We start from the raw sequence: 16,430 nt of genomic DNA, 5'->3' as shown, positions 1-16,430 counted from the left end.
TAACCCAAAGAGGTGCTGGACACCAAGGTCTCAAGAAAGAAAATAACAAACCATGTGCCTGTGGTGTGTATGTATAGGGGAAAGAGACTTGAGGGAGTAAGTCCTTAGGGGTGTCTTAACACCTAGCACCTTGAACCAACTAGTTCGGGAGTGCTGGCTGAAAGCTTATCTTAAAGAGTCGCCCCCTCACAGAGCACCTAGTCTGAGAACACAAACGAGCCCTGAAATGACAAAAAGGATCAATGAATAAAAGTTTCATAAGGTGCAGTCAAGTGGGTATTCCAGGACATGATAAAGGTCTGAAAGCCAGTGAAGGAATGAACCTAAGTTGCTATGCATGAAACCACCATAAAACCAAGGACATGACTTCCACAATAATGACTCGTTTCTCTTGGCATTTCATTCATCATTCTCTTGTTCCAGAACTTGCTTAGGGACAAGCAAGCTTTAAGTTTGGTGTTGTGATGCCAGGGCATTTTGGCCAGTTTCACTGACCTTTTTTTTTACTGTTTTAGGGTAGTTTCATGCATTTTCTTAGAAAATAAGCAAGTTTTGGGTAAAATTTCACTTACATCTTGATTCAAGAAAGCATGGTGCATTTTACATGATTTCATGAGAATTTTGAATTAATTAAATGACAAATTGGATGATGCATGTCTCATGATGAGGATTAGAACTTTGATGCACTTTATTGCTTGATTTCAGGACAAAGGAAGCAAGAGAGAACCACGTTAGCAGCCACGTTAGTCTAACTAACGTGACCACTAACGTGGAATGGGAGCTAGCTTGCAACATTAATGAGAAAAGTAATCGCCAATAACATCCTCCAAGCCATCATAGCCCACATTAAGAGTCACGTTAACTAAGTTAACGTGAACTCTAACGTGGAAGAAGAAAGTGGAACCAACGTTAGTGACACTCACCTTTGTCACTAACGTTAGACCAAGCTCATATTGGCCACGTTAAGGGCCACGTTAACTTAGTTAACATGGACTCTAACGTTGGGAAGCAAAAGAATGGCCAACGTTAGTGACACTCACCTTTGTCACTAACGTTGGACTAAGCCACTTTCGAGCCATGTTAACTCCCATGTTAACTTAGTTAACGTGGAAGCTAACGTGGAGAAAGCAAATAATCGCCAACGTTAGTGACACTCACCTTTGTCACTAACGTTGGAATGTGCCACAATGAGCCACTATGAGCCACGTTAACTCCCATGTTAACTTAGTTAATGTGGAAGCTAACCTGGAGGAAAGGATGATGAGCCAACGTTAGTGACACTCACCTTTGTCACTAATGTTGGAGATGGCTATCATCACCATGTTAGAAGCCACGTTAACTTAGTTAACGTGGATTCTAACGTGGGAAGTAGGGGCATCTTGGAACGTTAGTGACAAAGGTAAGTGTCACTAACGTTCTCGAAGGATTGGCAAGCCTACGTTAAGAGCCACGTTAACTAAGTTAACGTGGACTCTAACGTAGGGGGAAGAGTAGACTCTCAACGTTATTGGAAAAGGTGAGTCCCAATAACGTGTGCGAAGGACCAAGAGGCAACGTTAGTGGTCACGTTGGTGCCACTAACGTTGAAGTTAACGAGGATCATCCCTGGGTTAGTAACGTTAGTGAAAAAGGTGATTGTCACTAACGTTCTCGAACCCACACTCTCACTTAACGTTAACGCCACTAACGTCCTGAGCTAAATACCCTGCCTACTTCACACTTTCTCTCTGCAAGTAAAGCTAAGCCCACTGAAGAGGATAACTGCTTCAAACTCAAGATCCAAAAGCCCATATCCAAGACTTGAAGAACTAACTAGAAGATCAGAAGAGTAGTATATATAGGGGTAGTTTTGAATTAGAAGGAAGCTTTTTGGGGGAGATAGGAAGCTGGAGAACTATCCTCTGTATAATTTTACTTTCTCGGCACTTCTAGTTTTATTTTTCATAATGTATCTTCCATCTTTGTTTTCCGTTTCCAGAGCTATGAATAACTAAACTTCTTTCATTGGGTTAGGGAGCTCTGTTGTAATTTGATGGATCAATATTAGTTTTCATTATTCTTCTTCTATCTTTTCTCTTGATTTTACTAGAAAGCTTTCAATCTTCATCCAATTGGATAGTTATCTTGGAAAAGAAGTTGTTCATACTTGGATCTCTTCTGAACCTTGGAAGAGGAATGAAGAGATCATGCTAGAAACGCTTTCTCATGTTGGACCAAATTGGGGTTGGAAGGATATGGTGACTATAATTCTACCAACACTTGATTTGGGAATGCATGTGGTATAATCAGTGACCATACTTCATCTCTTCTCATGAGCAATTGACCAAGGAATTGGCTATTGATCAAGATTTGAGAGATTGAATTACAAGGAATTGTAATTTGATCACTTAAGATTGCCAAGGAGATCAATGAACGCATTATTTGAGGAAGAGGTAAAAATGAACTTGATCCGGAGAATGCAACATCTCATAAACCCAATGAACTCCCCATTTCTGATCTTACCCATTCTCTTTAATTTCTGTAATTTACTTTTATGAGCATCTTCCCCACTCCCATTTAAGATTCTGTAATTTACTTTCCGTCATTTATTTTCAGCTCTTTACTTTCAGCATTTACATTTTCTGCTATTTACTTTTCCGCCATTTAATTTCCTGCAACTCTCAAACCAAATTCTGCTTCGCTCAACTAGAACATTTCTCTAATTAAAGTTGCTTGACCAATCAATTCCTGTGGGATTTGACCTCACTCTATTGTGAGTTTTTACTTGACGACAATTCGGTATACTTGCCGAAGGAAATTTGTTGAGAGGCAAGTTTCCGTGCATCAGTCATCGCTCTAAGAACAACTACAAGAAATCTAAATTGCAGAAATATAAATCAAGCTCACTGTAAATTGAATTATAAAATTTGCAGAAAGGAAATTTGCAGAAGAAAATTGCAGAAATTGAATTTTGCATAACCTAAATTGAATTCAATATTGAAATGAAAAGTGTAGAAAGGTAAAAGTGTTCACAAGAGCCTTCTATTCTACTTCTACTCCTACTCCTACTCCTACTCCTACTACTCCTCCTAATGCAGCCTTCTATGAATCCTCACTCGCCTGTGAAACTAAAGCCTTTTTATAGGTATTCCTAAATTACAAATCGAAATAAAGTTGAAAACAAATTACAACTAAATGCAAAATTCCTATTCTAACTGTTTCTTGTGCCTTTGAGTGATGTCAATGGGCTCTGCTTGCTTTGAAGTTCAAATGGGCTTGGAATGAAGTTTAATTGAATCAGAATTTGTATCCAGGAGAGCGTAGCGTTCATTTGGAAAACAGAGCATTTTTACACCCACGTGCACGCGTCACCCACGTGTTCGCGCCATTTTTGAATTTTGACACATCCACACGTACGCGTGACCTTCAGAATTTTCCCTTGTGATGCGTACACGTGATACACGCTTGCGCGTCCCTTGGTAGCTTTCACTTTGAGAACGTAGCGTTCATTTTGAGAACGCTTCCCACGTGTACGCGTTGCCCCTTCACAATTACCATTCCACGCGTACGCGTCACCCATGCGTATGCGTGGTCTTCCAAAATGCCACTTCCACGCGTACGCGTCAGCCATGCGTACGCGTGGTTCTTCCGAAATGTCAAATCGACGCGTACGCGTCACACACGGGTACGTGTCACCAACCAAAATTTCCCACTCCATTATCCCAGGCGCTCTTTGGTAATGAACATAGTATTCTTTTGGAGAATTCTCTTTTGTGAGAAATAGAGCACACTTCCTTGATTTAATCATGGGCCACGCTTTTAAAAGTATGGCCTAAGGCTCCAAAGCGTGCTCAAACTTCAAAGTGTGCCCCAAAATTCTCCTTTTCTCCTTTTGAGCTTATTTTGTGCTTTTTTGCTTCTTTTTCCACTTATTTTCTACAAGTTTATAAAATCAAAAGATCAAAGAAATGTACTATTTAAGCACAAAAACATTCAATATTTAAGCACTAATCATTAATTTCTTGTATGAAAAAGCATAGAAGATATGCACAAAATGACTTGTCATCACAACACCAAACTTAAACCTTGCTTGTCCCCAAGCACGAAAAGAATCATGCAGTAAGTTTTGACAAACCAAGGTGAGAAGAATAGCAAGTTGATGTTCATAGTTGGCTAGTTTTCTATGCATGTTACAATCACAACAGAAATGTAAATGATTGATGCTTCTATCTAGTTCATTTCATGAAATCTTTTCCTTATATTTCTTCCTTGAAGCAAGCTTTTCATTCTCTTATTAGCTTCTCCTTTTGGGTGCTTTTCCCCATGAGTTGAAAACAAAGCTACGACTCTAAATGCTTTATTTTCAAGTATTACCACTTGATACATAAGCACCACAAGGATTTAATTAGAGGACTTCTTTAAGCTCATTTGTTTCTTTTCTTTACTCTCTAATTATTGATGCTCAGTGCCTTGAGCTTTGAGGGAGTGCTTTTGCACTTGAGCCTAGCCTTGACTCTAAGTATTTTGTTTTCAAGCTTTTTGCCTGATACATAAACACCACAAGTACTTAACGATTGAATTGTCATTGGCACTCAGAGCCTTCAACTTTCTCATTCTTTCCCTTTTCTTTTCTTGCTTTATTTGCATTTGCTTTTTCAAGGTTTTCATAATTTCCAAAGATTTCATAAAATGTCCTAGATGAAAACTTCAATTAATTAAATTCCAATGCAATTGAACAATAATTAATCATACTAGCCTTCCAATACTTGTATGCCCATGCTAAGTTCTTCTTTAATTCCTTGTTTGTTTATGATCATGATACTTAATTTCTTTGAACTCACAAAATTTAAGTTGGTAGTCATAATGTCACAGCAATATGTTACAATTTAGTAATCAAGCTATGCTTATTCATAACACACATGTATACATAGAAAATAGAAGACAATCATGCAATTTAAAGTACTGGAAATAAGTAAGAGGAAAAAGGAACGTTACCACCTTGTAGTTCATCTTCACTATTGTTGTCATTTTCCTCCTATTCTTCCCCTTCCCATACCAAACTTAGAATGCTTGCTCATCCTCAAGCAACAATTAGAACAGTGGTGATGGGGTCTAAGATGGATCATGAGTGTCTTACACAATAAAATGTCAGTAGTACATGTGTTTAAGCAAGCAAAATAAAAAAAAAATAAAAATGAAGGCACAGAAAACAGAGACATTTGTGATTGCAAAAATAAGAGGGTGTGCATGATACATCGCATGAAAGATAAGTGGCACACCAAACTTAGTGTGACACTTTCACTTGGAATTGATGCAAGTATCCAGTAAAGATTGGAAATAAATTGTGTTGCATAGCAACACCAAACTTAGAATGCAATCACACGTCAATTTATTTGAACTAAAACTAAATAAAGGAAATTGTTCTATGCTAATAACATAATCACCAAGCAAAGAATTTTCACGAGTAAGGATTTCTTGGTGAGGTATTAACAAAAACAGTTAAGGAGCAAAATAAAAGAAAGTATCAAAAATAAAAGAATGACTAAAACCAAGAGAAAGAAAAAAATGTCACACCAAAAGAAAGATAACACTGCAAAGGTATTATGATTATACAAATAAGTGGTGTTGCTGGATTCATTGCATAGAAAATTAAGTGGCACACCATACTTAGAAACTTAGTGTGACACTTTCATTTTAGAATGGTGCAAGTGTCCAGAAAACTTGAAAACCAAATGGTTACATGGAAACACCAAACTTAGAATGCAATCACGTGCCAAATTAGTGAAAATAAATAAAGCAAAGAGATAAAATAAATAAAGCAGAGAAATGAAATGTTACCCAAGGTTGGGTTGCCTCCCAACAAGCGCTCTTTTAGTGTCATTAGCTTGACATGTTGTTCTCAGTTTTCTTCCTCTTCTTCCAGTTTGTTAAGAAAAATGACCTCAAGGAGAGAGAAGAGTCAGTTAGTGTCCCCCTTCTTGGTATCTTCCCAGCAAGCTTTCTTTTGTTATTTGCTTGATTTGCTTTGCTTGTTGGGGCAGGGGTTAGATTGTTTGCAGTTGACCTTTTCTTGAATGTTGTCCTTGGTATCTTGGTCACAATCCTCTTCTCGGTGCTCTTGTTAGTTGCCTTCACTTCTTAGATATCAAGACTTGGTGGTTGTGTGTTGGTTGGAGTGTTCTCTTCATCAAAAGCCTCTTGAATTGGTAGTTCAATGGGCTCTTCCTCTATGCAACTTTCTGCTTCAATTGAATGTGGATTTTCTTGGTTGTCTTCCTCCCGTTCTTCTTCATGATTTTCCATTGAGTCCTTTAGGAGGGAATTTTCATGTTCTTCTATCACTTCAATTAGCCTTTGTGGATATGAAATCTTAGGTTCAAATACCTCCACAACCTCATTCTTTATTGAAATTTCACTTGACACAGGGACCTCTTTTTCTTGTTCTTCCACTTCCTCACCCATAAATTGGTCTTCATCCTCAATGCTTGGCAATCCTAAGTTTCTCCTTATTTTTTCTAAGTGCCCATCTATCTTCTTGCAAAGGATTTCTTGTTCTTTCTAAGATTGTTCTTGTCTTTCCAAGAATTCTCTAGTTCTTTCATGAAATTCTATGGACTTTTGAAGGTGATCCTCAACTGCTAGCTCAAGAGATGAAAGTTGAGAGTAATTTTGTGGTTGTAGTAAAATTGTTTTGAGGGGTATGAAATGAATTTTGTGAATTGTGGAATGGATTTTGTGAATGTTGAAATGATTTTTCTGTGTAGTGTGATGAATTTTGTGTTGGTGAAATGAGTTGTATGGATCTTGGAGGAAACTTTGTGTTGAGGCATAGTCAAGTGATGACAGATTTTCAAATGAAAAACTGTGAGGTGAGGTTGGACAATTTTGCATGAATGCATTGAAGGTACTCTCAAGTGATGATGGCTCTTGATAGGTAGAGTATGGACTATTGAATGCTCTCTGATTTTGATCCTCCCACCCATAACTTATTGTTGAATTCATCACAGTGTGGATCATTCTGTGGCATTGGGGGCAATCTTGCATGAATACATTATCAGCACGATCAAATGATGATGTCTCTTGATGAATAGAATATGTATCATTGAAATTTCCTTCCCGGCCATAATTTGAGTAAGTATCATAACAATATGAGTTACTTTGTGGCTTTGGGAGGTAGCTCATTTCACTTGACTGTTCATACTCTCTCATTCCTTGTTGATACTCCCATCCACCATTAGCATAATGACATAAATCATTTTGTGGTGTTAGGCAATATCTCATGGAATTGTCTTGATTATCTTGTGGCCCTGGAGCATATCCTCACTGGTTGGATTGCTCATAATTTGTCATTTCTTGGTGATATTCCCAGCCACCATTAGAATAGTCATTTGGTGATGGTGGGCAATATCCCATGAAATTTGTTTGATCAAAGGATGAAGTGAACTTCATTTGAATTTTGTAAAGCACAATAACCAATGAAAATTGAAATTCATGTCTCAGATGAGAATTTCTTAGTAAGGAAAAAACACAAACACCTTAGTATCAAGAGAAAATAGAAAATTAAAAGAACTTAAATGACAAAAATAAAGAAAATGCTTAATCTAGACTTATCACCCACTTAATCATTGTCGGTCTATATCAATCCCCGGCAACGGTGCCAAAAACTTGATGTGAAAAAATTAATTTGACGTAATTACCACTGGCAAGTATACCGGGTCGCATCAAGTAGTAAAACTCACATGAGTGAGGTCGATCCCACGAGGATTGATGGATCAAACAACTTTAGTGAGGTGATATGTCTAGTCAAGCTTACAATGGTGAATTGAGTGAAATTGAACTGACAGAATATAAATGGCAAGGAATTTAAAGTGCTGAATGTAAAACGAAAGAATATTAAATGAAGCTCAAAGCAATAGAAATGAGAAATAACAGAAGAAAAACTCATCAGGGATCGGAGATATCATAATCCACAATGAATCAAATGGGTCTCAATTTCTTTCTCAATCATATGAATAGATCTATGGCAGATTGAAATTGATTGGATCCCAATTCCTTGGCAATCCAATCTCTCTAATCACAATCAATATTGCCAATTCCTTGATCTAACTATCATGAGAAGAGGTTAAGTACATGTCTCTCATTCATAAGCCACACAGACTCTCAAGATCTCAATTCCTCCCGAATGGTGTTGATAAAGAGAGTTGTGAGAAACAGAGCCTTAGTTCTAATTTCCATAATTCCCCTTCCGAAGCTCACATGGAAATTCAACATATTCAAATTCTCTTTCGGAGTGAATGGATCTCAATCAAAATAGAAGTTATTTCTTAGCTATCCAGATGAATTGAGAGGAAGAATAATTTAATTCAATTCATATGAATCACAACAGAGCTCTTCCCCCTAATGAGTTGGGGTTCAATTGGTCATCGCTCTAAGAACAATTGCAAGAAATCTAAATTGCAGAAATATAAATCAAGCTCACTGTAAACTGAATTATAAAATTTGCAGAAAGGAAAGTTGCATAAGAGAATTGAAGAAATTCAAATTGTGTAAGCTAAATTGAATTCAATACTGAAATGAAAAGTGCAAAAAGGTAAACGTGTTTACAAGAGCGGAAGAGCCTTCTATTCTACTCCTACTCCTACTCCTACTACTACTACTCCTCCTAATGCAGCCTTCTATGAATCCTCACTCACCTGTGAAACTAAAGCCTTTTTATAGGCATTCCTAAATTACAAATCGAAATGAAATTGAAAACAAATTACAACTAAATGCAAAATTCCTATTCTAGCTGTTTCTTGTGCCTTTGAGTGATGTCAATGGGCTCTGCATGCTTTGAAGTTCAAATGGGCTTGGAATGAAGTTTAATTGAATCAGAATTTTCATCCAGGAGAGCGTAGCATTCATTTGGAGAATGGAGTGTTTTTACACCAATGCGCACGCGTCACCCACGCGTACGCGTGACCTTCAGAATTTGCCCTTGTGACGTGTACGCGTGATACACGCTTGCGTGTCCCTTGGTTGCGTTCACTTTGAGAACGTAGCGTTCATTTGGAGAACGCTTCCCACGCGTATGCGTTACCTCTGCGTACGCGTGGCCCCTTCATAATTACCATTCCATGCGTACGCGTCACTTCTACGTGTACGCGTGGTCTTCCGAAATGCCACTTCCACGCGTACGTGTCAGACATGCATATGTGTGGTTCTTCAAAAATTTCACATCGACGCATACGCGTCACACACACGTACGTGTCACCAACCAAAATTTTCCACTCCATTATCACAGGTGCTCTTTAGAAATGAACGTAGCGTTCTTTTAGAGAATGCTCTTTTGTGAGAAACAGAGCACACTTCATTGATTTAATCATGGGTCACGCTTTTAAAAGCGTGACCTAAGGCTCCAAAGCATGCTCAAACTTCAAAGTGTGCCCCAAAATTCTCCTTTTCTCCTTTTGAGCTTATTTTGTGCTTTTTTGCTTCTTTTTCCACTTATTTTCTACAAAGTTTATAAAAGCAAAAGATCAAATAAATATAGTATTTAAGCACAAAAATATTCAATATTTAAGCACTAATCATTAATTTCTTGTATGAAAAAGTATAGAAGATATGCACAAAATGACTTGTCATCAATGGGTGGGTTTCAATATAAAAGGGGGTAGGGGGCCAATTCGTTAATGCAGCTCACAAAGTAAAACTCATGAAGTAAGAGAGAAAGAGGGAAAAAAATTGAACGTTGTGGTAAATTTTTTTATTAAAATGATGAGCTGTAGTAGAATTAACGTTGAAGAAAATCTTAATCGGTTTGATGAATTTCATATTTCTGCACATTTACTTCACAAGGTTAGTTTTTGTATGTATAAAAAAAATGTTACTAAGAAAAAATTATAAGTTTTTTAGTTTATGTGATTATTTTTCATCATTGTTGTTATTAGTATTCTTCTTAGTATTAATTTTATTATTATTTAATCTTGTTAACATTATTTTGAATTTTGTTTTTAGCATTCTTTTTTGTTTCAGCCAACATGTCTTCTTAGTCTGCATGGTACATTGGTTGATGTTTTCATATCAGATCCGCCGGATCCAAGCAAGGAGATTAGGTAGTATAGGCTTGAACCTTATTTAAGATGAGCAGGATTCTATTATGCTTCTTTAATAAAGCGTTTTGAATATATTAATAGGAACCCTTGTCGAAAGATGGAGTCTTGAAACACTGATGAGTGATTTTATGCCGGTATAGAATTTATCAATAAACCCAATCGTAGTATAGTCTAAACCGACACACAATTCCACATTAAACAATCTAAAATCAATAACCGAGAGTATGAGTCTCGAGTCGTTCTTCCTAGGAGTGTGCCAAGATTCATATTGTTGGTTAGAGAGTGTATTGGTGTTTGGAGTTTCATATAAGAAAAGAACAAGCTAATAGTGTGAACAAAAATCAAATGATATAAAAGCCTTGGCTAGAAGTGAGAATTGGACTTCCTATCATCATTATTTCTATCAATTGTAATCACAATTAGTTATCGCTTTACTTAGTTAACCTATAGTATAAAGGAAAGTCAAGTGAAAGTAATCAATTTGGATTCACAAGTCCTAGCCTAACCCTAGGGAAGTCTAGCTTTAGTGACATGTAAATCAATTAGCAATTTCCAATTGATAATCAACAAAAGACATTAATAATTCAAGTGTCTCCAATGTCTCAACTTCTAAGCCAAGTAAGAAAAGTCTACTCCATAGTTAAAGTTGGCATTTTCTCAAACACTTGGAGAGAAATGATGAGAGGCATTGTAAAATTGAGAATAAAATTGAATTCAAAGATGTCCACTATAAGATATTAGCAACAATCAAACAATTGAAGGCTAAGAACTTGAATTACCTCAATGTATCAATGGAAATAGAAGCAACAACATCCAAAAGCTAAGATCCACAAGTAACTTGAACAACAAGAACTAAATTGAGAGTATGAGAATCTAGAACTACAATTGGAAGCAAAGTAGAAGTGAATTGACAATAGATCTCACCAAATTCAATAAGAGAATCCCAAATTTGAGAAGCTAAACCCTAGAGAGAAGCTAGAGAGAAGTTGGAGTTTTTCTCTCTACCAAATGTAACTTCCAACTAAAAATATCTAAAAATGAGTCAATACATGTGGATCCCTTCAATCCTTGGTCTTCTTATGCCTTTTCCCTTTAGAATTCTGCTCCAAACAGGGTCTGTAACTGCTCTGAAATCGCTAGTTACATTTTCTCTTTAAAAGTCACGTGCGGCGTCGACGCGTACGCGCACAGCACGCGTACGCGTCCCTGGAGCTTGTACAATCCATGCACACACGTCAGGCGTGCGTGCGCATCCCTGGGGATCTGGCGTAGCCATAAAGATGCGCCGGCTCTGGCTTTGGCTTCTTCACGCCGATCTTGGTGGTGCACATCTACACGTACGCGCAAAGCATGCGTACGCGTCGCTGCTCAAAACTCCATAGCTCCATTTTTGATGTTCCTTCCATTTATGCATGCTCCCTTTCTCCCTTCTAAGCCATCCTTGTCCTATGACTTCTGAAATCACTCGATAAATGGATCACGACATCGAATGATAATAGAGGAGGATTCAAATGTATCTATTTTAATGCGAAAGAGGCATGTTTTCATTCATGAAGCAAAGTTGGGAAAGGAACACAAAATCATGCAATTTTATATGAATAAGTGTGAAAGATCATTGATAAAGCCCTCAAAATCCATACAAGATAAACCCTAAAAACGGGGTTTATCAACCTCCCTACACTTAGACCAACCATGTCCTCATGCTTGAAGGAATACCAAAGATCAAAGATTCACAAAAGGATGAGATTCATGAGATGCAATCTACCTATATGAATGCAACTAAAATGAATGCTATTATCTAATTGGTCAAAGCAAATCAATCTTCCAAGAACATACATGAGTACATAGGGCAAAATGATAAGATGATACGTGAACTCTACCAATTCAATCATCAAAGTGAAGTGCCTAATCTTGCATGAAGAACGCTCGTGAGAGCCGGGAACAAGGAATTGAGCTTCGAACCCTCACCAGAAATGTTTGCACTCTATTCGCTCGGTGTATAGGGTTGATCACTCGATTCTCCTCTATTTTATACTTTCCAAAATTTGTTCTTCCTCTAACAATCAACAGTTATTCCATGCATGCATACACATATCATGAGGTCTTTTCTTAGGTTGTAATGGTGCTAGGGTCAAGGTAGGGGTATATATACGAATAAGTGGGCTAGAATTTGAATCTTTGATTAACCTAAGCGTCCCACCTAACCTATATACAACCTATACATTCGAGTACTTAACCTAACTACCCATTCCTCACTTTTCTCTATACTCACGTGTTCACCTTTGGTCACTACACATATTCATTGATGGTTATTGAATCTTACTTTGGGGCATTTTGTCCCCTTTTTCTTTCTTTCTTTTTTCCCTTTTTTTTCTTTCTTCTATATTTTTTTTTCATTATTCATTTTTCTTTTCTTTTTGTTTTTCTCTTTCTTTTCTCTTTTTTGACGTATTTATATACAAAAGTACCAATGCATATGGTTTACATATTTAATAGACACATGAGTATATACCCGCTCCCCAATATTTTCCAAAAACACGCTCTTATCTCAACTAATGTCCCCCCTTCCCACACTTGAATGACACACACACACTAGCCTAAGCTAATCAAGGATTCAAATAAGGACATTTTTAGTTTTCCGCCTTTGGCTTGTATTGTGCTTAAAATTAAGAACAAGCGGGTTAATCGTAGGCTCAGTTTGGCTTAACAAAGGTTGTTGTAGGGTGATAAGAGAATTTTTGCCAGTTTAGAATCAAGAATCAATTCGTTAGTAGCATAGTCTAAACCAACAATAAATTCTCTTAATCGAATGTCAAATTCAAATTAAAATAACCGAGAGTAATTAAACCTCGGGTCGTTCTCCCTAGAAATTGCAATGAAATGCTATATTATTGGCTATGAGAGATAGCATGGGGGTTGGATGTAAGAAAGAGCAAGGAATTAAAATGGCAAGAAATTAAAGTGCACAAAGGTAACTTAGCATGCAAGAAATTAAGAGTCAAAGCAATTAAAACAAGAAAAGGGGATTAAATGCTAGGAAGGTCTCTTGGCAAGAAGTGGATAATTAAGGATCCCTCTCCTAGTTGTGGACCACAAACATGGTAATTGTGTGAGAATTAATCCCAATTAGTCAACCCTACATCGAGGATAAGTCAACTAGGCATAATTAATTTCAATTCACAAGTCCTAATCAACTCACTAATTAACTTAGTGAAAGACTAGCATTAGTGGAAACCAAATTAATTAACAACCCTCACACAATGTGGAATGGACATCCACAACTCAAGTTCACCCAAACCACACAATTTCTCAACCAAGAGTGATAAAAGCTATGCAAAAATCCAACCAAGCATTTTGTCAAACACTTGATGGGTGTGAAAATAAAACATGGTAAAATAAAAAGAAATATAAACTCTACAACTACCAAAAGCAAGAAAATCAAAGATATCAACTCAATAAAGCAATAAGTGACATGAAACATAAATTGCATTAATTAAAAATCAAAATGACAAGAGTGTTCATAAACATAAAAGAACAAAAGAAATGAAATAACAAAATAGAAGGAAAGAACAAAGATGCAATAATAATAAATGGCAAGAAAAAGTAAATAAAAGCAAGAATTAAAAGTAGAAATTGCAAGAAATTAAACTAAAAACTCTAGGTTCTAGAGAGAAGGGGGAGCTTCTCTCTCTAGAAAATGAACTACATGACTAAAATCTAACCCTAATTGCTCCCCCTTCAAATGGAGTGAGGCCTTTGATAAACCACTATTTTATGGTTTATCTTGTGCTCAATTGAGTGATTTTTATCAACTTTTTACCCACTTATTTCATACTATTTGCATGGTTTTACATTTTTCTTCCTAATTTTGTGCTATGATTGAAAACATGTTTCCTGGGCCTTTAAATTGCTAATATTAATCCCCTCTTATTATCATTAGATGCCTTGATATGTGTGTTAAGTGATTTCAGAGTTCATAGGGCAGGAATGGCTTAGAGGATGGAAAGGAAACATGCAAAAATGGAAGGAATACAAGAAGTTGAAGGAACTGCAAAGCTGTCAGCCAACCTCATCGCACTCAAACGGCTATAACTTTAGCTACAGAGGTCAAAATGATGCGGTTTTAGTTGCGTTGAAAAGCTAACGTCCGAGGCTTCGATTTGATATATAATTTGTCATAGTTGCCTTGACGATAAGTGACGCGAATGCGTGGTCTACGCGGATGCATCGCAGTGGTGAAAAAACCAGCATGTTTGAATTCGAAACCAGCGAATTCTGGGTTGTTTCTGACCCAGTTCTCGGTCCAGAAAACACAGATTAGAGGCTATAAAGTGGGAGAATGCATCCATTCACAATAATAAGCTCATAATACATAATTTTAGGATTTAGATGTAGTTTTTAGAGAGAGAGGTTCTCTCCTCTCTCTTAGGATTAGGATTTAGGATTTTTATTATGTTTAAGCTATGATCTCTTCATTCCAGGTTCTATGTTCCTTCAATATTTATTTTCTACTTTTATTTACTCTAATACTTTTATTTGTATTTAATTTATGTTGCCCAATTGACTTATGAACCTTTCTATATTAGAGTTGAATTTATGTTTAGACGTAATTTGATGTGTTTCAGATTTATGAATGCTTTTAATTTAATTTAGAATTTTTTTTTGGCTTTGGTTGAGTCATTGGAGACACTTGAGTTATCAAACTCATTGTTGATTGAAAATTAGAATTCTTCAAGAATTAATTCGAGTTCCAATAACTCTAGCCTTTCCCAAGGAAAGACTAGGACCTGAGGAATCAAAATTAATTCATCCACTTAACTTACCTTCATAGTTAGAGGTTAACAAAGTGGGAGAAAACTCCAATTCTCATCACAATTGATAAGGATAACTAGGATAGGACTTCCAGTTCTTATACCTTACCAAGATTTTTATTATTTATTTAAATTAATTCCTTACAATTTACTTTCTTGCCATTTACTATTCTTGCTTTCTATCTTATACATTAAAAACCCAAAATTCTACCTTTTTCATAGTAATAATAAGTCATACCTCCCTGCAATTCCTTGAGAAGACGACCCGAGGTTTAAATACTCGGTTATCAATTTTATTGGGTTTGCTTAAGTGACAACCAAAACTTTTGTAAGAAAGGATTTTTGTTGGTTTAGAAGCTATACCTGCAATGAGGATTTATCTGCAAATTTTTAGACCACGCAAAAGTTCTCTCTTCAAAATGGCGCTGTTGCCGGGGATAGCGCTTCGATGAATTGTTAATAGCTTCGATCAATTTCATGCAACCCTTTATCAATTGGAGCAAGCGATAAATCAATTAGCTTCTCGACGTTCGGACACTCAAGGAACCCCCATGGCTTCATGTGGACAATCTAATGAAGAACGTAGCATGAAGGAGATATTAGAAACTTCGGTGGATAGTAAGGAACATGAATTTGTACTGGAACAAGTGGAGGAAGCCAGAATTATTGAAGAAGAAGAAGTGGTTGAAGACTTGGGAGATGCTGAACCTCGATGGAAAAGTCAAGACATAGAACCTCCTTCCAAGACGGTTGCATTTGATGTTGAGGAGGGTGTACAACCTCCAAGGCATATCATAGTTGAAGACTTGGAAGAGGTTGGTCAAGAGATGGAGATTAAAGAAGAAGAAGCACAACCTCCCATGCCCTTGGTGAGCAATGAAGAAGAGATTGAATTGGAAGAAAGCTACCAAGAGGAAGAGGCTGATATTGAAGAAACTTGCAAAGAGGTGGAAGTTGTCAGAGAAGAGCACAAGGGAGTGGAGCTTGCAAATTCGTTAACAATACCTCCCCCTAAGTTGCCATCATCCTTCACAACATTCAAGTGGGTAAAATTCATATCCCTTAGCTTTCTAATTCCACTTGAATATGGGCTACTGGAGACAGATGGTCAACTTAGAGCTCTTTGTGGCATTAAGAGTAAGAGGAAGATGGTTAGTGGTTGGAGTTGTCAAGCAAGGTTCAACATGGTTGTGTGCTCAAAGTTTAAACGCTAAGGTTGGTGTAGAGCTCAACTGAATGGGTCTAGGAAGTTGTTTGGCCGCTTTAGTGAGAATTCAGATTGCTTGCTACCCGGATGGAATAATAATGATCAACAAGAAGATGGGTGCAAAAGGAAGACTTGGGACTCCGGAATTTATTCTACCAATCAACACTCTTGGGGCCTTGTCACTTGCTTCAACTTACTTGAAGGCTTTCTGCGCCTAGTTTGGGATCCCGGAGGCTACTGGAATTCCGAACATTGGTGGAGATTTCTTGATGAATTCAAGCACAAGCCGCCATGACAAGGAGCTCACCAAATGTCCAACTTAAGGACTTTAACTAAAAG

This window comes from Arachis hypogaea, chromosome 16, assembly GCF_003086295.3.
Source record: "Arachis hypogaea cultivar Tifrunner chromosome 16, arahy.Tifrunner.gnm2.J5K5, whole genome shotgun sequence".
Taxonomy (NCBI): domain Eukaryota; kingdom Viridiplantae; phylum Streptophyta; class Magnoliopsida; order Fabales; family Fabaceae; genus Arachis; species Arachis hypogaea.
The sequence above is the reverse complement of the archived record's forward strand: the minus strand, read 5'-3'. Positions refer to the sequence as shown.